Below are 23,726 nucleotides of genomic sequence, written 5' to 3' on the forward strand. Positions count from 1 at the left end.
ACATCGCAGGCATTACTGTAATACAAATAAGACTAATAATGGTATTTAACATTGCTTTTTTCATAAATCAATCAAAGAAGTCCAAGCAGCAGACATAACTAATATTGCTTATGGTCTGATAGGGCCACATCTCTTTCATGAAAAGTCTTTTTCTGTGTTATTTAACCATTGTTGGCAACAATCATCAATATTAATCCTTAACAGCAACATGATAACCAGGCTAGCAGATAAAATGGCTGTTAAAAAAGTAGGAAAAAAAGGAATAATAGGATTGTGGAATTTTAATATTCTCCAGCTATTTATTAAAAGGTGCTTATTTTGTATGTGTTTATTTCTAATAATCAACTGTAACATTACTTTGCAAAAAACTGTAATTGCTTCTTAATTTCAAATCCCAGTGCCTTTGTGCTGTATACAAAGGTAGGATATTTCTGTACTTATTGTTCACAGCACTCTGTGTAAAAAATCACGTTCATTTCAAGAAGCTGTTATGGTATTGATTCTGGTAAAGACTTCCATTAACTGACCAATCTAAATCTCATAAGTGATGTCAGGATAGTTATGCATTTGCTTGGTTCAAGTATTCAGCCATTATGTTAGAATGCAGGCAGTGTCTGAATATGGCTGTTAAATTATTTCTAAATACCGAACCAGAACAGCTTAACAGTTCTGCAGTTTGAGACTGACACAAAAATGACAATCTGCCACCTCTTTGTTTTTTAAATATTAACGTTGTATTGGGATAGTATTTTTGGAGTAAAAACCTGTGGCACGAGAGGATAAGTGACATAAACAAAGGCAGCTGGGCTGCATGAAATAATGGAACAATAAGGCCCTTACAGCCGTTCTCATCACTCCAGTATGTTAATTAGCATTCTGTTGTGGCCGCAACACTGAAAACATGTAATCTGTATTGGTGTACTGTACAGCTGTGAACACACATTCTTTTTTGTTAGTCCCTAGAGTTAGCCTTGCCATTGGCATATGTGTGTGGGCCAAAAGTCAAACCATCACCACTAAAATAGCATACTAGAGAAGCAAAATATATTTTCTTTTATCTATTTCCATTGTACCCTGTGATGTAATGTGGGTACACAGCTTCTGCCTCACTTTCAATTTTTTACCATTTTGCGTGTGTATAAATATATGTGTGTGTATGTGCATGCACGTGTGTGCATGCAGAGGAGTGTATTTAAGGCCAAACTAATAATCTGAAATAAGTGATTCAGAAGGATAAAATGTGCTATAAATAAATAAAAGCTTATTCCTCGATAGAATAGTTTAAAAAGTGGGCTGTGAGGAACATTGCATCTACATTTTCTTTTTCATGCAGAAAGATAGTTCAGTATTTTAATTCTCAATTTTATTAAGGAAAAATAATTTAGAAATCTTCAGTGCTTTAGTGAATGTAGCTGCACAGGCATGGAACATTTACATTATGTTGATATAAACGTATCAAAAATAAATGAAAGCAAAAATGAAGAAATGTGATTAAGAAAAAAAAATGTCATTTGTAGTCTCTTTTTAGAGAATAAATATAGCAAGGTTAGGAACTCAGACTGCTGTGTCCATGTTAATGTTACTTGACCGGGGGTTAGGGGAGACCTCCTAAAGAAGATTTGGTCGGATGAAATTTGTTCACTGTGGAGGAGGTTGGTATTTCTTTGTAGTGCTTCTGTAATCTAAAAGCACAGTGACCTCTCCTAATGCTCAAGTATTTATCTAGAAAAGAAGCCTACCTTTTGGATCATAAATTAGATTTAGAATTAGAAATATAATTGCTAATATCTCCTTTTAAATGTACATTTTCATAGTGAATATTCACTTATCAAAACTGTTTGCTAGTCTCCATGTATAACTTCATTGTGGTGATCTCTGTATTCATGAGAAAAAAGAGGTAAGAAGAATTTTTCTTAGAAAATAACTTGCAGTGCTCTTGGGTGAATACATCCTTTATCCATACTCAAATGATAAGAGTGAAAGCTTAGCTCATATTTCTGTACTAATCTACTTCAAACCTGATCTTGAAAAATTACCCTCATTGCACAAAGAAAATACAGCATTTAAGTCACCATGCTGATCAAATTTTGTTCTGCTTTTTGACTGTGGAGGGAACAAATTGTTTGGTGATTCTGTGATGTGAACCAGCATCCACTAGGGAACTGAGTAAGTTTTTGTTTTTTTTTGCTTTACCACTTTCATTCTTTCCCAAGTAGATTTTAACTCTTTTAATGAGACAGACACATTATAATAATATCATATTTGTATGCAGACTATTGAAAGGTTAAAAAAAGCTTAATACTTCTTATTGATATTGATAGCATGATTTTAGAATACAGATGCTAAATATTTAGATTTTGTGCTTGTATTACTGTTTTTATGGAAATAAAAATCAGGAATGCTGCTTTAAAAATTAAATAAAATAGTCTGTCAAAAAGGACATAGAACAACAAAAATGTTAGTAGCTGTCTCTGAATTTGTCTTCATAGTGGTAAAAGTATATAATTAATAGAAGAATTTTAGCTCCAGATGTGGCTATACTATAATAGAGCCTTATAAATGCTAGAGAAAGAAAAATTGCTTGGAACGAATGAGAACCAAATCAAGAGCACACCTGGGTTTGACAAAGATTGCATTTACTGACTGCTGTGCTATCACATTACAGAGAAAGACCAAGTCTTTGGGAGCAGCTGTAGAGAAAGGCCTGGCAAATCTGCATGCAAATAGCAGCACATTGTTAACTTAATCAGATGCCGAGGAAAAGATGTGCCAGACCATGAGGATGATCTATAAACAAGTACAGAGTCCAGAGAGATTGTGAGGGCTAGGCAGATTAAAAAGGTATACCACAAGGGTTCTGTCCTTGGGTCAGATTCTCGTCTTTTATGTTGCCTGAAGGTTACTGCCATTCAAGCTAACTTATCAGAGTGTTTGTTATAGCCCATTGTAGTAAATTTGTCAAATAGTGCCCGATTTGTTCCTTGCACGGATATAAATAATTGCATATTATTTTGGAGTTTGGTAGCTCTTTGTTCCTTGGTGGTAGAGATACGGGTATTATTTTCTGAAGGAACAGTGTGTGATTTCATAACTCTCATTAAATAATACTACTGTATAAATGTCCCAGTGTAGTGAGATAAGAAATAGTGCAATATACTGTATAAAGAGACAGATCTTCCATTAAAAGAAGATTTTTCTTATAAACTGAAGTGCCCCGACTAAAATTTTTTAAAGAAAGTTAAAGACACCTGCTCATTATATCATTTATTAATATTAATGGGAATATATGTTTAAAATCTTCTCTAAGTCTAATATCATAAAAAATAAAGAAGTAATACTATTTAATCACCCACAGCTTAATAGTGCCTTAGTTGTTTACTGCCATTGCACTAATTGCTCTGTACTAATGTGTTTTTGTGTGATTTCCAGTAGTGCTAAAAGAACTGAGATCCATAACCAATTAAATATAGTGTTTTTATGTTAAAAATATATCTGCTGTAGACTAGCAAATGAACAGTAGTATTCTTTAAAAAACAAGAGAGACTTGGCAGTTGCATAGCTGCAGAGTAGTAGGTATTTTTCACTGCATCTTTTTCACAGTGACATTGGAGTAATCTTTATGAAAACGCAAACTGCACAAGGCTGAGCTTTTTATATTGTATTATGGACGAGAATCTCTTATCATACTGTTATAAATCAGGCGTAACTTTATTAAAGACAGAGGATTTACGCCCATCAAAAAGAGGTAGACTCGGGCCTTTTGTTTCTGCAAAGAGCTTTGCTTTTTTTTTTTTTTCTGGTACTGCAACTTTTAAAATCTGAAATACACGTGCATCTCATGAGCACATGTGCATAAATATTTCAGTTATATCTGACACATGGAAAACAACATGCAAGGCCAGTCACGAGCCGGCAGTATCTAGCAGCGCTAGACAGACAGCCCAAGTTGAAGAAAGTGGTTTGGATCCCTGGCTGTGTATAGGAGCATGACAGAAATGACGTTCGGAGACTTGCAGGAAGGAAGCAACAGCATTTATATACTGCAGCGTACCCTGCCAGAGGGTTAATTGAGTAACATTGTTGTTGGCTCCAGAAGGAGCTAGCTGCCTGAGATAGGGCACTGCAGTGGAGACTGCGAGGGTGAGCGAGGTGAGGGGAAATTGGACATAATAGCATTAATAATAATAATTAAAGACTAAGAGTAACAAAAGAACGCATAACTAATACACCAGTCTCTTGCTTTTTATTACAAAATTAATATTCATATGAATGCTATCAGAGCTATTCAGTATTAAAGTGGTAAGACAAAAGCCACATTGTAATAGGTTATACAGTATATTACAAGATGTTTGTTTCTGTGAATTTTGACTAGCTGAAAACAAACTAATAGCACTTCCAGATAGTCCATTTCCAGGCCTTCAGCACAAGGCCCTCAGTCAGCACAGGATCCATAGACCCACAGAGTGAGAACACACTTCACTTTATATGGGGGGAGGTAATGAGATCAATTAGATCCTCATCCATTGAACTGTAGACAGCTGTTGGTGCATAATAATCATCATTAGAGATGGGTGAATGTGGGATACTTGATTTGCCAGACTACCCGCAGGTATTCTAAAAATGCCAGACTTAACTCTTGAGTATTTTGAGTACTTGAGGCCAACATTTTCTCTGAAGTCTCTTCTGGGACCATTGATCATAAAAGAAGAAAAAGGTACATCTGAGAGCAAGGAGAGCTAAAAGGCTGCCAGGCTGTTTCTCAGGGCTAGCGAAAGTTGAGCAGATAAACTGTGCCAGCTGCTACGCAAGCACCGCCCTCTTCAAGGCCACATGGAGTCTGCGAGCAACTAATCCCCCTGTTAGCCACCATCCTAATTTAAAACTTCAGCAGCTATGCTCATTAGCTGGCTTCTTATTTGTCTTTGCTATAGCTGCACGGTAAGAACTGCAGCCTTTCTGGGGCTGGGTGCGTTCTTGCTCAGTGCACCCCATACTTTCGTAATTACCTGTTACAAAAGATCACCCTTATTCTTGTTACATCCTGGTGCAACCAGATTGTGTGTTAATGAAGTTAGGCGGTTTTGAACTGTGATAAAGAAATCTGATTTGGACATTACTTTTTGGCTAAAGAGTAATGTAACCTTATCAATATTTCAGTTTGAGCTTTTTAACCACATATGGGCTTTATAAGCACCATCAGCACTTCCAGCGTGTGCAGTCACCATGTTGTAATCTGCATTAATCTTGGTTATTAATTTCAGTCTTTTCTTCGAGGCCTCAATAAATGCTCATAGCATTCAATACTTACATGTTAAAAACTTTATAAAACCTTGCTAACTGGTGCTGTTATCCTTACATATCCTCCCAACTCCACATTTCTGTACTTTTAAACTTCATAATAATAATTATAATTAGGAATCTTTTTAAAGGCAGTGAATGCTGCTAGTCCAGTAGAATAAATATGCTATATATTATTATTGTGAAGTTTTGATTTGGTAGTATAATTAAACAAATTGCTTGTTTTGGTGGGCTTCCTTATTCCTTTATACACCCTAAAATAGGTGTGATTTTCCGATGTAAAATGATGAAATCTCCCTGGTTATGTTGTATTAATATGTATAGGAGTTCAGTAATAAAAAGAGCCTAGCATTCATGGAATAATGGGAATGAGAAAGAGAAAATATGCGTAAGAGAGAAAGTGTGTGTGAGATGAGAGCTTAGCTTCTGGCATATTCTTATGTCCTTCACTACTGTTACCTGACTTCTAGGACTAAACTTATTCCTAATGTCAATGGTATAGCTCTGTTACTGTTACATACATGAGCACCAGATTTGGCCTTGTTTTGGAAAATAATACTTACATACCTTGCAGGTTGCCGTGGGGATTAATTAGTTATGTTTGTACAACACTCGGAATGTATAAAGTGCTGTATAAGTATTTAATATTATTAAGTCCCCATGCATCACAGATTTACCCTTAATATCAATACAGACTGTGGTTTTTGCTCTTGTGGACTAGCAGAGCGGAGGGAGGGAGGGAGGGAGATGGAGATTTGGTTCCAGCAACTGGCAAAACAAAGCAACTGGCAAAATGTGCTCTGTCCTGTATGCACACAGATAATATTTGGGTAGATGGTCACACAGTACCAGTGTGCAAATATTTATCTGTTTGCAAAGAAAATCTCAGCTTTTATTGCCCAATTCCGCAAACCATTTTTATGGTAAACACCACTGGATTTTTTCACATGCATAAAGACTGTTTCTAAGAATAAGGGTCTGCAGAAAAAGAATCTAACATATCTTACTAGATTAAATTCAGTGTATTAGTTTTATGGCTGAGCAGTTTTTTGGTAGATCAACTAGCTGATTGCACTTGAAGATTCAGCTGCATAATGGTCCTTAGATTTGTTGTCATGGTGTGTGCAAGAGCAAAGCAAGCTTGCACACTTAAAGCATGCCGAATATCTGAGACGATTGCTAGATCCAGGTCATAGGAATCTCAGTTCTCTTTGGTGGTAGTGTTGCCATTATCAATTTCGTTATAGCCACTGCTTCTTTCTTGCTAGTCAGTTCTTTTCCCCATTCTAGAAAATCCTCTTGCATTCAGATGAAGGTAAATATAGCTATCTTCTTGAAGACTAGTAAAATGGGACTAAAAAAAGTGATTGAAGAAGAAATCAAGCCAGATGTGTTCTGTCTATCATGGCTGAACTAGGGTTCAGATGCTGCTTTAGAGATATCACCATACTCTTCATTAGTATTTGGAAATATAAGTATCAGTTGGGGAAGAGCCAACACTGGAAATGTGTTTTGGACTGTGAAGTCTCAGTACATTCATTAATCAAAAGATGTTTGACCTTCCTGATTCTGGAATAGTGGAAGGCATTATGGAAACTCAAAGAGCTGCAGTAAGCAGTATACCTTAAATTGCCTGGAAGGGGCTTTGTGCACTCTATAGACAGACCACCACGGAACTCTGACCTCCGGTCTGGGCAAGTAGTACATTTTTTTAATGATGTTTCTACTTTTGAATTTTAACTAGTGTCTGGTTCTTAAAATTAACCAAACTTTTTTCATGAAATTGAGAATAAGAAAATGTATGTGAAAGAGCAAGAGCTCTTTCTCAGCAAGAGAATATGAGATATTTGCTGTTGTCTTCCAAATATAATTTAGGTTCCTTCCATTTTTTTGGGTTTCCTCCTTCCCACTTGGTTTCTTACTGTAATCCCAAGTTAATGTACCTAACAGGTGGTCCAGTCTGAGACCCTGATACCACTTGACAGTCATGCCTTTTGAGATATAAAAGAACATACAGTAAGAGCAGTGATATGTGCAGTAAACTCAAACAGTGACATGTTTCTCCTCCCTTCCATATTCCAGACATTGTAACATCATATTTTGGTCTCAACAGTCAGCAATTAATATGAACCAAGTGGCATTATGGTTAGCTGGTTACAGGTTACAATTACACAGGTTACAACTGTGAGGAAAATTAATTGGCAATATTTTCTTAACATTTCTGCCAAGTATAAGAATTGAAAGAACAAAAGTTCTTTTATGTTCTTCCCCCATCACTCTTCCCAGATAATTCCAGTTATTCATCTCTCCAACTCGGAAGCATTTCAAATTAAGCTAAAGGGGGAGGTGATAATCACCAAGTAATTATAATCAGAAGCAAAACTTGAAATGAAGTCTCCCAAGATAGTTTAGTTTTTCCCGGGTGTCAAAGTAAATCTCCCACTTCTGCTTGCCTGCTGTGCTCTGACTTGGAGGGCTGCTAGAATCTGACCTTAAACTACAGGACGGTATTGGGGTATTCCGCTGATACTGAAAATGAACAAGGGTGGAAGAAGTTGGAATCTCCCAGTGTCTAAACCACATAGCTAACTCGGTGTGCATATCTTGATATTGTCAGTTGTGTTGAAGCTAGCATTTTTGTGGGCCATACTATCTATTCTTATGTTAAGCAAGAAAGCACCCTTGTGGCTGAGCTTAGCTTATCTCAGGTGGGCATTCGGGCTTTGAATGTATCTTACTCCAGAATAAAGCAGTATTGATAAAATATAAGATTGAAAGATGGTGCGTTATATCAGAGCTTCAAACAGTAGTGATGTCCTGCACAAAGAATCTTGAATCTAGGCTTTAACTCACCTCCATGGAAAATAATGCATGGATGTAACGTATTCCACTGTATTTAGATACCCTCTACTGCAGTCTTCTCAGACAAAAGAGGCTGGAGCAATCTTTTTTTCTTAAGCCTTTTCTCTTTCTTTTTCCTTAATGACCTTATAAAGACAGTAGTATTGAGATGCATAACATTGTGTTTACGATCTTGACAGTCTACTATACCTCCTCCCAAAATTTGTTTTTGGGTAATCTCTGGTAAACATGACTACTGCATACACTTTTTCTTCTTTTTTATTTTTTTTTTAAGAAAAGTTCCATGACTAATGACTGTGGGGATGCAGAAAGCAGATAGAGTGCATGGGACTTTGAAACCTTTTGCTACTTAAGAAATGTTTAATAAATGCAATAGAAACGTAGTCTATTGTAAACATACAAAATTGTATTAATGACTGTTTATTATTTTTTCCAGTTATTTTGTTGCAGAGTGTGTTTCTGTTAGTAAAGTACCTCTGAACAGTATCAGATTACTTCCTTTGTGGATTAGGGACTTGTAAAAGGCTAAACCATTATCAATCGTGTTGTAAATGTTTTGTTCTGCTTGTGGGGACTCATTTGACTGCCTACATTGTTCATAAAATTTCGCCCAGGTTGCACCAAGTGAAGTCTCTTAATGATGCTTCTGGCACAACTTTGTTGTCCAGGCTTTTGTCTTACATGCAAAATAAGATTTATTTGTGGCCATGTGGTCAAGAAAAAGCAACTATGTAACCGTGAACATTTCTATACTGCAACACACTAAGTCTGCATTCTGTGGTTTTAGCAATCCCTGTATTCCAAAGACTTCTTTTTCTTTTTTTTTTGTCCTTAACTGTCACATAGATTGAATTTCCATCCATTATCTTTACAAAATGTGATGGCTCATTTTTCAAAGTACTGATTGGCAAAAATTTTGTGGATGACTGTTTTTGATGATGATTATTTTTGTAGATGGATTATTTACTCTGCTCTTCAAGGGCTCCCTAGGCCTTGACTCCTGATGTTGTCCAGGCAATTGAGCCAGTATACCATAGCCTGTTTAAGTAGTCTCTTGGGAGACTGTTTGCCCACTTGCTCACCTAAATTGGTGTTAGTATGGTGGAAAGATTCCCTTCAGTTAAAGCAGTATGTTCTAAACCAGGGATTTTACATTCTTTGTTTTACATGTTTTCCTTATTTTAAAGCTGCTGTAGCTGGGTAGCTGTGGGCATTCTGCTGGATAACTTTAGGAATCCATAGCCTGCCTGAACAGATCGTGTCACAACCCAAAATGTTAGAGGTAGAATTGCATACGGTGTTTGTTGTTGGCTTTTGTTCCATCAAGGCTAGAAAAATTCTAACGAATCTGATAAGAAGTTAAAACATTCACTAAAGTGGGAGTATGAAGTGGACTGAATCTGTACTCAGTGAGACCTCTGTAATGGCAGAACTGTACATGAGCAGATATTCCTGACCTCTACCAATGGGCTATTGGTCTGTCTGCTACTTTGAGTTTTTACTAATATTAGCTGTGCTGCCAGGGTCAGCTGTATGTAGCCAGCTCTTCTAAGCCATGGCCAGCTTGCTGGGAGCAGAGACCACTGAGCTTCTCAGTGCAGATTTCCAACAGAATGGCAACTGACACAAAGCTCTTCCTTTGGCACTCCTCGGGCATCCAGGTTCTGTTCTGTATCCATCTCTTCCCATTTTTTTTTGTCTTGCCAAAGAAATGTGGCAGTAGCAGAATCTTCCATTCTAGGCAATTATTTTAGGTAGTCTTTGCCAGAAGACCTAGTATTAGGTTTTTTTCCTCAAGTTAGTTCCAACAAAGAATCTGAGAAAAGAGAAACAAGAGGATTGAATTGTCAGCTTTGGTATTGCCACTGTTAGGGCCACATTTACTGTCTCATTTTGTCTACCTTGTGAAACTTCGGGGCAGTCCAACAAATAATTAATTTCTCTTGGTGCTGCAAGCCAAGTTGGCTTGCTTTTCTCTAGAGAAGCCAAAAAGTACTAGCGCTAGCTTCTTGCATCAAGTTTCTCCAAAAGCAAACTGGATATGAAGTTGAACTTTCGGTGTACCTTTTTCTTCCGAAAGTTATTTCAGTGGACAAAGTAAAAGGGGAGCTTCTTGCTTTTGTGGTAGTTTCCTGTTTAACTGTGATGAAAAATCAAATTTGATCTGAGATCCCTGTGCATGTGTCTTAGAGTGAACTCCCAGAACTGAGGATTTTCTTGCCTATAAAATAAGTCTTCTCTAAACCTCACTTGAGAGCTTGAAGCAGAAGCTCTGAGTTTCTACAGAGTGTCTCTGGAAGGCCAGATTTTGTAGTTAAGTGTACATTTAGCATGCTAAAGACTCATTCAACATCAGAAAGAGGAAAATGTACCTCCCTACTATTTTTGGACTGTCTTAAGGAAAGCAATGAATTGTCCATTTTTTTTCTTCTGTGAGCAAGCATCTCAGTATTGGTAGGAAACTCCGAGTAGTCACTGAGTATTAAAAAGCACTACAGGTTCTCCCAGAAGACTTCTGAGCGTGGTCTCTCAGCTCCCTGATTTGATCCTGCAGTAACTGCTTGAATTCTCCTCTGCTGAAAGTGAGCACAATCCTATTAAATATTCTGCACAAGAAAATAGGGGAGGGGTCCTTTTGGAAGCATTGAGTTAGTAGCATCACAATTAGGCTTTACTGTCTGTGGTTCTTACTATACATACGAAGCACTTGTATGGAATGGATGCTTCAAATTAAGTATGACCTGGTTGTCCAATCCCAATTACCTAAAGAATCCCTCAATTTGCTTAACAATTCCCTCACAGCTATTATGGCTCTGACTGATTGTCCCCAGGACTCTCTTAGGCTTACAGCTAATGTAATTGATTCTTCAGCAGTAGCCTGAAGGGCCATTTGGCTTCAACCATAGTCGAGAGATCTTTTCTTTTTTTAAACTAAGTTAAGAGAATGGTTATTTTTTATAATGGTTCTAGTTTTGGAGAGAGGGTGGGGGGAATCATCTGGACACAGCTTGAAACAACAGTTTCTGCCAGGAGAGGAAGTATTTTCCTTAGGCTCTCATTTATGTTGGCTTTGGGTGGAACTAGGTTCTGTGTAGTTTTCACACCCAAATTTGGGTGGGTATTTTTAGAATAGGTTTATAATGAAGGCTTCATTATGGTACTTTCCTCTCTTAGTCAAACTAGTAAGAACGTTTTCCCCCCCCCCTCTCTAGAACTGGACAAACATCAGCCATGGTAGATGCACTGTTTTAATTGTGGCAAAAACTGCTGATCCTCAGATGGTCTCATTCAAAAGGGTTGTGTAGAGAGGTTGATTATTAGCTTACAGAAGACATCTCTGACACCATGAGGTGGATCATCTTGTTGTCATCAACGACTAGGTTATAAAAATCAGTAGACTGTGTTAGCTAAGCTGCATTAGCAAAGGCAGTCATTGCATCTTATACTACCATGTCAGGATCTTACATTATGAGTTGCCCTACACTGTAACATTTTTGGAGACTTCTCTGGGAAAAACTGAGGACAGCTGTAAATAGAAAATTGTATCAAAGTGTTTTTCCACAACCCTCACTCTGTTCCTTCATCAATACTACAAAACCATAAATACAGCACACAATGCAGGTAACCAGTAGATAGTTTTTTAAAAAAGGTACTTCCTTACACAGTGGGTAGTGAACTTCTGGAACCTGCTGCCAAGGGAATTTGTAGAGGCAGACAGCATCAGCAGGCTCAGAAGGGGATTTAACAGGTTTATGGACAACAGTTCAATAAACAGGTAATAATAAACAGGTCAATAAACAGGTAAAAAAAAAATACCATAGCTTTGAGTCATGAAGGACACTAACTTGCTACATACCTAGAACCTTAGACTTAAGGTGTTTACATGCTGCCATGTTGAGAATGATAAATAGATGCTCAAAATTTCTTTTTCAAAGGCATAGCTGGTATTTCTCAGCCTCTCAGCTTCTTTTGGCCACGCTAACGCACTCTTACAAGAAAAAAAAAGTTCATGAGTTTACATCACTGAAGTAAACTAGTGCCTCGTTCCTTTATCTTTGATCTCCTATGGAAGAAAGGGATGCAGTTCTTTTGGGAAACCATGCAGAACAGCTGTTTGATTGATTAGCTATGAGAAGGAGAGAGGAAGAGAAAGGGAACAGGAGTGTGTCTGCATATAAGTGTCAAAATGAAAGCTTTCCGTTAGTTGCCATTCTGCCTGAAATCTGTTGGGGAGGAAACAACTACATTAATGAGGGTTCTGAAAGAAAAATTTCACTAAAGTATTACTGAGTTTGGATCTCTACAACTCAGACTGTCTTGAGAGAACTAGAGTCTCAGATATACCTTCAAGTGAAGAAGTGAGTGTATGCAACTGAGACACCTTACTGGGCAATAAAGGGATCACCCTAGAACAGCACCAACATTTCTGCTCACGCGTCTGAGATGCACCCTCTCCACCTCCCCACCCCAGAACAGAGGAATGCTGGACAGAGTATGTGTTGTCTATATTGCTTAATGTATTTTAAAAAGACAATATCAACCTTAATTACTAAAATGATGAACTTGCCAACAGAATAATGCACAATATCATCTTACTCCCCACCTCACTTCCATGTGTAGTCTATTAATTAATGTCTTTACAAAATGAACCTTGTAAGTAACAACTTAGTCCTGATTCCTGTAAAATATGATTTTGAAAAAAAAATCATTCATGATGAAGCAGCAGAAATGCCAGCACTGTATACACTCCGTATAGTTTGTTTGGATTCAGGAACACTGTTTTTCCTGCACAACGTAGGGGATACTGCCTAGAAGTTAGATTACCTAGGTTCCCTTCCTCACAGAAGAGATCTTGAGAGACTTTCGTTCTCTGTAAGGACAGGTAGATTAGATGCTATCACAGCTGATAGTAGGTGGAATGGGTCCTGTCCTAAAAATGTCTAGAAAAAAACCCTAAAGTCTCCAAAAGACCATATTTTGTACTGTACCATTATAGTGTGCCACAGGAATGTCTCCAGCCAACATTAACTGTATTTGTTTACAATTACATTTCCTTCTGTACCTGTAAAGTAACTCTGGGTCTTCTTGAGATTTTAAGTGTGTTGAACAAACTTGTCTATGTTCTGACTGAAAGTTTACTTCAATTCCCTGTTTGGCTGGTGAAACAGAACTTACTTGTTTTAATTAACAGTTTTCAACATACCAGTGACCGCAGATGCTCAACCTTACAGAAACATTAAACATCATAGGAATATCCGTTTCTAGTTAGTGACCTCTCTCACAAGCCATGCTGGTGTTTTCCAGTCTTAATTTAGAAAGGTATTTAGGCATATGCTTAAGTTTAAGCAAGTTCATTTCATGCAAACCTGCAGAGTTAAAGTCAGTGACTGTATGATGAGAGTTACAGTAGCAATACTAATGTTGCCATTGAGTGCATTCTGCTTGGTTATTCCTTAAAATTTTTCAGTGTAAATATTTATTAAATTATCTTCTCCGTGGAGGAGGTCTTCCAAATTAATTCTTACCTCTCAACTCACCCTTTTTAAAATGTCCCTTTAGGATTCCCAAAGGTGCGTGGTCCCTAAGAGGGAAAGTGATATTCAGGATATATAGGAGCTGTCAGTTCATTTGCATGGAAGATCATATAAAAGTAGATCATAAATAGAAATTGTTATAGGAACTTTCTGAGGAAAAGTGTGTATATATTTTTGATTGTGATAGTGTAGTTGTTTCATGGAATTAACAATTACCAATAATAAAAAAATGCATGAGCTTTGTTTATACGCATTTTTTCCAAGTTTTTTTTGGTTTGTATTATAAACTTCTGGAACTATCTAAACTTTGCATGTATTTTTCCTTCATTTAGGGAACATGCAGAGCTGACTACAGACTGGGTTATAAAATAAATGTGTTTTATGTTCATTTTGCAGGTATGTTACTTCTCATTATTATATGATTTGTAGTTTAAGTATAGATGGCTACTGCTGAACGGAAATATTTAGCAGTTTACGCATGTTCAGTATGAAAGGCTGGAAGACTTAAAATTAGACATACCAGTTTTTCACTGGTAGATGTGGGTGCATGCTGTGTAACCCATACATTTTCTCTGCAGAAAAAAAGATCCTGTTGAGAGCATTCGTCCATTCATTTGTCTATAGCAAATCAAAGACAAACCAAAGATGCTCAATATGATTAGTTTTAGTCTCTATAAAAATTAGGAAAATAATTTTAATTAAGAGTGATTGCAGTGTTTTGTTACTGTTCTTTCACTTACTTGTATTGCTATGTGTCCTCTAATCAATTCCTTTCTATTCCATTGATGTATCCCAAAATGTGCCGAGTTGGTGGCAGCAGTGCCACTACTGGAATAGCATTCTACTAACAGTGAATGTATGAAGACCTGGAAATTCGTGGGGATTTTTTCTACATATGGATTTTTATTTCTATTTTCATTCATGAAGCCTTACCGAATCACTCAGTAATGTATAAAGGAGGACTCTCCATTCTCCCTAATCCGTCTTCATACTCAATGCTAGTGAGTAGCACTATAGAGAAATCTGAACAGGAGAAAGGGTGAAAAACTTGTCAATCGTTAGAGAGTACGGAAGAGAAAGTGTGTTGCGGTAGTTAAACGCTGTGTGGCTTATAGTAAAATTCCACATGGCTGAATGTTTTTTTTTCTTCAGAATGTTTTGTAAATCATGCTTTACAATGTAATGTTGTTGGTTTTAGTTCAGAGAGTTTTTGACTGTTGAAAGTATTTTTATGGGGAAAAAAAGTTTAGCTGTAAATGGCAGCCTTGATTATATTCTGTTTCAAATAGTGCAGTGAAAGACTAAAGGATAAGGGTAAATTATATCTTGAAATGTATATGAGTTGTCATTTACATCAGTAAGCTCCACAAATACATGAATTCAAGTTCAGCCCTGAGATCCATGTATGGTTATAAGTGCTTGCCACACATTCAGCATGGGCCTGAGCCAGAATTCATTAAGGTTACTGGAAGGACTTTCACCAAATGAGTTTTGGGATGAGTCCTTCACACATATTTAAAATGTACATCCCCTGCTGTTGCAGATCTGGGTATCTGTGCGTATCATGGAATTTGGTTGTTATTTATTTTTTTTATTTTTTATTATTTTTTTTTTTGCTTGCCCGTATCCTGTTGTATGTTCAGTGGGGCTTCCACAGCAAACAGGACCTAGGGAAAAGTTTTATAGCTTTTCATGAAAAATATAACTTAAGTGTTTTAACAAGAATCTGGCAAAACAAATTGCAGTTTGAAGAAAGTATCTGGTTTTCTGAACCCTGGCAAAATACCACAGAACCTAGCAATAAATACTAGTCCAACACCCAAATTACCAACTGTCAGCTGCTGTATCTGGCTGGGTAGTAGTTCTTACCTCACAGCATATGAGAGACAATGTTTTAGATTAACCCTAATGAAACTAGTGAAAGGTGTCTTTCACTGAAAGCAGAACTAAGTTTACATCAAATTTGCTCAGAATATATACACTAAAAATTACTGTGAATCAGTTAACTTGTGCTAACATGTAACTCTGTGATAATTTGTTATGAGCCAATTTTCTGATCTTCTGTATCTGTGAATAATATGATGAATTTAACTTTAGATGGTTATATCTGAGAGAAGGGAATTCAGTCTCTTGGTTGTTGTTAGCTATAGGACCCCGAATGAGAGCAGAGCTCTGTTGTGTTACCAGTAGTGCAGGTAGAAGCTTGAGTTATTTTTTCAGTAACTTCATCATTCTGTTTTAAAGGATTGAGTGAAAAAAAAAAAAAAGTTGATGCTGACTAGAACATTGGCAGGGAAATTATGATGAGTTGATTTACTGGAGGTGAGAGAGGGAGGGAACCACAGGCGCTCTAATAGGACAAACTGTATAAGGGACAAAGACACTCCAGTTCACTACCTCATTGTGTTTTGTCTCCAGAGATGTCTGGTCAGAGGGGTTTTGATGATACCCACTCACTCCCAGTTAGTTCAGGTATTTGAAAACAATCATATTGACACACATTCTCATTCTCTCTGTCTGTCTCTCTCCCTGGTTCTCTAAAAAAAAATCATTTTAACTGGTATTTTCGTTGCAAGTTTTGCAACAGAGATGTGAAAGTCATCTGCGCTTCACTGACACTTAGTGAGTTTTTCTTCAAAGCTGTTGAAGCAAAATGAGTATTGCAAAAGAAAATATGAGAAATAATGTACATTGGGAAAAATGTGGCTTTTTCTTTGCCTTTTTACTTCTCATTAAGAAATGCACTTGGTTAAGAAATGAAGTTGTATAATATAAGAAGACGTGCATTACTAATGTTGGAAGTAAAGCATATATTTTCTTAATGCATTGGCAGAATTATTCAAAATCAGTTGACCCTTCTGTAAATATGGCCCTAAGGACAGGACGACCTTTGGTTTCACTGCTGTTCAAATGCCGTTCGCATAAATTCAAATTGTCCAGGACCAGTGTTCAAACACTCTCAACTTTTTAGCAGCATTTCAAACTTTATAATTGGATTAAGTCAGTGCTTACGTTTGGGGTCCCTATCTTTTGCATTGCTGTTTGAAATTATTAGCTCTCTTCCTATTTTCTGTGAAACATACTATTGTGCGTGTTCAAATCTTGACATGAGTAAAATACTATACTTCTGTCAGATAAAGAAGAATCACCTTCTTTCAGCGTCTTGATCAGAAGACAGGAGAGTTTATCTTTATTGAAGTAAGGCATTTAGAAATATGTGACTTTTTTTTAAACAAAGTTTTTTACACAACTGCTTTAATGGCTACAAAGAGCAGAGAAGTGTTTTTCACACAAAAAAATATGACTCTTACAAGAGCTCTTTTTTAGTTTTTAGTTCTAGTACTGGAAAAAAACATTTCTAGAATTAGTTCTGAGGCTACAGAAAAGCTTTTTTCTGAATGCTGGCAAGAAATCCCTTTCTCATGGCTGGATAGTGTGCTGATCAGTCAGTCTGTGTCTTAACGTGTGGATGAAGAAGATGTTCTTTGGAAAACACAAGGATAGGGATTGAAGATCAATAGTCTTCTGTTGTTCCAGATTGTTTCTACCTTTGCACAAATCATTAGTCAAAATTTCTAAAATGATGGTTCAGTTTGGGTTACCTATTTGGGAAGGCTTCAATCGCTTCATGAGTTAAGCCACACTATCAATTTTGAGAAATCTCGCAGTAGCAGTCCATCAGTTTCCCAGTGTGATGAATGGGAGTAACAATAGGGACCCACTGTGCAGGTCAGATTAGTTGTGAGTTTTACATTCATGAGGACTGAGGTTCTCCTTTGAGAATTTCAGACAAAAGGTTCTATTAAAGTGCAAAGTATTGTTATTATCTTTGTCCTTTATACATATTTAAATAGTACATGATAATCATCTCTGTGAACTCTTAACTATTCATAAAGGTGACTGTCAGAGGCCTGAACCAATATTCCAAATCCAAATATTTAAAATGATAGATCATATTGTAATCTCTTGAAAATTATCCATAATCTTTATATAGGAATTTTCTTTTAAAAGGTAGGCTTTGTAGGTGAGTAGTAAGTGGGAGTTTTAATTGTTCTGTCGGGATAGCAGCATGCAAGTATGTATGGAGAACCTTTAGCAATGACAAGTCCTCTCTGCAATTTTACCTGAGGGAATTGAGGAAGGAAGGGAAGGTGAAAGGTAGTTGAACACTTTGCCTTAGTCTTGTCTGGTGTAGTAGCATCTGATCATATGACACAGAGGAATCCCTGCGACTCAGGTTGCTGTTTCAGCTCTCTGCTCCTTTTTCCCAGAAAAGGGTCAAGGATGTATATAAATTTAAAGTTTGATATAGAAACGGTCTCCCTTAACCATGAAAGTTTTGGCAGTTTCAAACTCATTGTCTGGGATTTTTTTTGTGCTTATTAGAAAAAAGGGAGAGAAGAATAATACCAGTGTAAATTTGTAGTCTGGTAGTCAGAGCAACTACCTAGTTAGCAAAATTCAGGTTCAGGTCTTGAGGGTGAGTGTAACAGAACATAGATTTTAGAACATAAATTTCCCAAATGTCAGGGACTTCACAAATATCCTTCCTCTTGGGCTGTTGGAATTTCATTGGCCAGTTTTCTTCTCCTTTACTTTGACCAAAAATTACTGGTCCTGAAAAACCTTTCACACTAAAAATTTAATCAGAATTAGCATGCTTTGGCATGAATTAGTCTGCAAAATAAGTTTCTAGTCTTAGCCTCTACTTTGTCAACCATAAACTTAATGCCACATGGTTGCCAGCCTGTAGCAGTTAGATGAAGGCAATCACATACACCAAAAAGCTCACGTGGAAGTGGGAGTAGAGGCTAGAAGTGTGGGCAGCCCCTTTCCTTCTGTAAGAAACGTCCTGCAAGACTGCAGGGGGGAGAGGGAGGAAGGGGGGAGGGAGGGAGTTTCTGCATGTTTTCGCAAGGGAAATCCCAAGGGTTTGCCAGAGCAAGAGCATTGCCTGCTCTTGCACAAGGCTGCATCCCTGTTGGTGTTCAGCAGGCCCTGCCCGCACAGGAAAGAGCAGTCTGTACCCCTGCACCAACAGAATTGCTTTCTTCTCAGAGAATTTAATTCATGCTGGTCGAGGGAGTTACTGTACTCTTTCTTTTAGTTTATTTTACCCTCTTGGTATGCAGAGTATTCTTTGTTAATCTTCCTTATTTATTTAAATGTTAATTGGTCCTTGTTAATTTGGTTTTTCTGTGCTGAAAGCCAAGGTCAACAACAAGTCCTTCCATGTTAGCTCTTAGCATGATTATAAGGTAGTGTAATGCTTCTTGGAAAAAAGTAGTGAGAAGCCTTCGCTCTGTTTTTAATGTAACCTTTGTGTTAGGTACAGCTTTGGAGGTCGAAAGAGAGAGGTAAAATGTATGTTCAACGCTAAGTGAAGGGTCTTATTGATTGAAAGGGATGGGTAAATTAAAAGACGGTTGTTTTGAAAGCAAAATATCACTTGACCCCAAAGACACAGGCGATTGCGGCCCTGGGGTTAGGTATAATAACAACGTTGTTTTTGGTATGGGAATGCTAACAGTAGAACAGAAAAACAGATTTTTCTTTTTACTTTTGTTTGCATATGCAACTTCAAACTGCTGCATCTCTTACTCTGAGAGCAATCTCTTCTGAGAACACCCTTCTTTTGGCTAGAATGGCCATTTTACAAGATAAAAGTAAGATTTTTTTTTCTGAAGCAGATTCTGTTCCATGGGGCAAAACAAACAGAACTATCATAACACTTTAAATAGTAATCAAATATGTTTTTCTGTTTATATTCAAAAGGGTGGAAAGGTAACTTGACAAGATGAAAGAAGGAACCAGATTTGTGTATTTCCCCCTTTCCCAGTAACAGGTATAGTTTTAGAAAAGACTTCAAGGCAAAAAGAAAAAAGCATAGAATATACTGTTTTGGTGTTATTTTTGTCTTTCATTTTTATGACAACTTATTTGTACTTAAAGGAATCTTTCCAAAGAGTTAAGAAGCATCATTAAATAAAGACTGTGAAATGTGCAATATGGCTTATTTATTTAAATGTTAATTGGTCCAACGAACACTTCTAATTAGCTCTATATTTGCTTAGCAAAAAGTTTTACAAATTCCAATTGTGAAAAGCAGCTATTTTGAGCTGGTAAGCATGTTGCAGAATCAGCTATGATTTTTCTATAGTTCTCAGCCCTTGAAGGCACAATTTAATTTTTCATGTATGCATACTAGCAACGGTAAACACTTGCGAGTGTAAAGAACCTTCTTTAATTAGCTGCACAACAATTAAAGGATTCACAAACTAAATTGAACCCTGTCTCTGTGCTTACTAGCTGAATTCTACCACCTGTCACAACAGCACTTTGTTCAATCTGTTATGCAAAATCATTATAGCAATATAGCTGAGGAAAAAAAAAGAGAAAACAGCAATTATTTCTTACTTTTCTCTTGAATGGGTTATTTTGGGTTATACTGATGTCAGGTTCATTGAAGCTAACCTTTTGAAATCTGTAACAGCATAATACTTATATGGCAGGCTTAGAATAGCTAGAAGAATATTTTGTTTTACCCTTTTAAGAGCAAGTAAAGCACATCCTTAAAGTACTGTACTTTCTCTGATCATTTGAAAAAAAACCCAACTGTGCTAACTCCTGCAGCAGCCTGTTATTTCTCTTCATCAGACAAAAAAGAATGGCCAGCATCTAGTAGCACAACGTACTCTTTTATTATTAAAGCTTGTAAACCAATGTGAAAATATTAAAAAAAACATGTTTTAAAAACACCACTGGCTTTTTAAAATTGGGAGAGTTGTACATTTATCTTACCTGTTCAGACTTCTGACATTTGTGATTGTTCTCAATCTCTTGAAAATATAATAGCAGATAAAAATAAAACTTGAATATACTAGACTTTATTTATTTATGTGCTAAGTTTATTTTTACTTCTAGCAGAACTAGTTGAAAATGAGGAAGTTCTGTGTCTTCCCAGAAGAGCCTCACTTATTTCTAATTGCACCCATTCTCCTCAATGAGCCTGAAGGGCCAGATGTACAAAAGTATTTGAAGTCCTGATTTGCGCCACACTTGATAGGAGTCAGATTCCAAGTGGTTTTGGAGATCTTGCTCAGAGCGTACAAAGTTTCAGGCGTGGGTGCTGGCCTGTTTAGGCATCCTGTTTGGTAGTCTTCCGAGTGATTTTGTGTTGAATGTAAATGGAAGGAATAGTGGGAAACCTAAATATCATTCGCGGAAGTGTGAAGGGCCCACCACCGCGCAGGGGGCTTCATGCTGGGGAGGAGGTGCGAATGGGGCACGAGAGGATGAGGGCACACAGCCGTGTCTTTAGTTACCTGCCCAGCTGTTTCTTAATCTGGTTTCTCGCAGGGAGCAATCAACTGCATCTCAATTCTCCGACACGCATTTTTGATTCCAGTTAAAATTCACTGTGAAACCAATAGTGAATTTTGGTTGTGTAATGAGTATGAGTCTAGGCCTTTAGTGAGGAAGAGCTGTTTACATTTCTCATTATTTTGCCATGACAGCTGACAGGAATGTCCGTATCTCTGCCAGCTTTCGTGCAGGAGAGGCACAGGTACGTTTTGTGCATACGCTCACCATAGCTGAGGAGCTGAAAGTTAAGCTGCCTGCTGACAGTTTCCTGAAATCATATCAATAACATATTGTTAGCTCTTGTGATTGAAGCTAAAAGGGTCTGCTGTTGGATAAAGGATACATGATATGGGCATTTCATAAGCGAGGGATATAAATGAATAACTCTGCTTATTCAAAGTTCTTACAGTTTTTACAGTATAATTTTTATACTATTGTCCTTTTACAGTGTTTTTGGAAAATGTAGGAAGAACAAAGAAAACCTTTAGGAACATACAGTGTCACTACAAAACTAAAAGTCAACAACTGAAATTGAGAAAGGAGTTTTTTTGTATTTTTTTTTAATTTGAAACTAATGCTTTGATTAGTATTAAATTCTCAGATGTTTTTGCATTGAAGTATGAGAAACTACAGTTTGCTATATGCATCCCATTCATGCTTTCTCATGTCATATAAAAATAGCTGGTTTATACAGAATTAGAAAGTGAAGGAGATAAATATTCTAATTAGAAAAAGAGGTGTAATAACAATCCGTATATTTACAAGTATAGGTGCAAGGCACTGGAAATCAGTACAACAGAAAAATGAGTGTCTGGTTAGGCAGTTGAAGCAATATAGAGGATTTGTGAGGGCATCCCCTGAATATCTTCTGCTTTGAGACTATTGGGTTTTGGTCCCGTAAAATGAAGAGCACTTTCACCCCTTCCTGAAAGTAGTGGGAGCCCACTCTCTGCCTCCTGCGGTCACCTGCTTGAAACTGAACCACAAAGTGCTCCCCCTCGCTTTTTCTTTCTTTTGGCTTTGTATTCTGCTGAAATTATCCAGATTCACACAGGTTTACAGTAAAAATGTATAAAATGGTTACCAACCTGACTTCCCTTTTTCCTATGAAAAATAGCTACCTGTTCAGCATATAATTCTGTAAATTAGCATGAGGTAGAGAAAGTGAACACAAACTGCTTATCTATACAGAGAATTCAAGAGTCTTGAAATTGTTTCACTGAGAGCTGGTTATGTTTATTTGCACGTTCCAAAATTATTCAAAACTATTGCAGTAAAGCAGTCTGGTTTTCAGTCTCTGGTGCTTATGACAAGAACTCTTCAAGTGATCTCACAGCCTGTTACGAGGCCAAAGCCTCTAGGGATCTTGTCAGTCATTCTGAGGCATTTGGTCAGAACTGTGCTTTAGTTGGCCAGAGCTGGCAGTTAAGGACACGTTGCAGTTAACAGAGTCCATCTCGACTGACTTTGCAATCATAGTTGAACTTGCCACTGTCTGTCACCCTGTGATCGCAGTTACCAGTTTCTCTGTCAGCTTTGTTGCCACTCACATACCAACCGTGATATCAGCCTTCTCAGTCAAGAGCCCAGAATATTGCAATTAACATCAAAATTATTTAAAGGATTTTTATCCTGCGGATAACTTTCAAATATATTACTGTGCTTCTCTAAGATTCCTCCTCCTCTATATTCATCTCTATGCTATATGTCTGCCAAGGTCTCTGCCCTTTTAATTAACGATCAAAGTTTTTGTGTCCAGATAAAACAGGGGTGTCCCGACAGCAGTCAGTACTACGCTTGTTGGGATCCTGAACGTCATGCTACCATTATATTTAAGTGTACGTAGTTTTACCATAATCAGCGCTTATATCTGTGCTTCCTTTGATTTAGCCACTATGTAGCCATTCTTTTTTCTGTTCTTGGTGTTGGAGCAAACTGGTGGAAGGGAATTGTCCACTTGTGTAACCGGTTGTACCTCACTGAATTCAACAGTATTGCAAAGCTGTGACCCTTTTTACGGTCACTTATGTGACATCACTATGATTTTCTTAGCTTAATCACAGAACTGTTACAACTGCTTTGCAACATCATTCAAAAGGAAAGGCAAGATTATTGTGAGGCAGATGATCTTAGACAGGTAGGCATAATTTAAAAGCAACCAGGGAAATACTGGATGGTATTCCCTGCGTCAGTTGCCTTTAGTGTATTCCAGTTCGGGACTGTGCTCCTGCTGGAGAAGCCACCCGAAAGAACAGTGTTGTTATCAGCAGTGCAGACGGAATCTTTTTTTTACTTTTCTGAAATGACAGTCTGAAGAAAGTCTGTCTCATGTTTTATGAGTATTTTCTGACCTTGGGGTAGATACGATTATAGCAGTTGCAAAATCAAGTTGTCGGTGTCTTTGCTGTGCACTGTGACACCCTTCTAAGTCTAAAACACGTATCTCAGTGTGAAAGCAAAACAGGAGGTATTAGGTGGCCTCTAGAGTTACCAGCTCCGTTCTTCTGTTCATGACAGTAATCAATTAATAAAGTTAAATGACAACAGTAGTAATATAGCTTATCAATAAAGGTGTGCACAGACCAGAACACCAAAGGGTAAAGAGATTTGTTTTTTTCTCTAGTGTTTCATTTTTCCTGAGTGATAATTAAGTACATATTTTTTCTA

This window comes from Rhea pennata, chromosome 13 (assembly GCF_028389875.1).
Source record: "Rhea pennata isolate bPtePen1 chromosome 13, bPtePen1.pri, whole genome shotgun sequence".
Taxonomy (NCBI): Eukaryota; Metazoa; Chordata; class Aves; order Rheiformes; family Rheidae; genus Rhea; species Rhea pennata.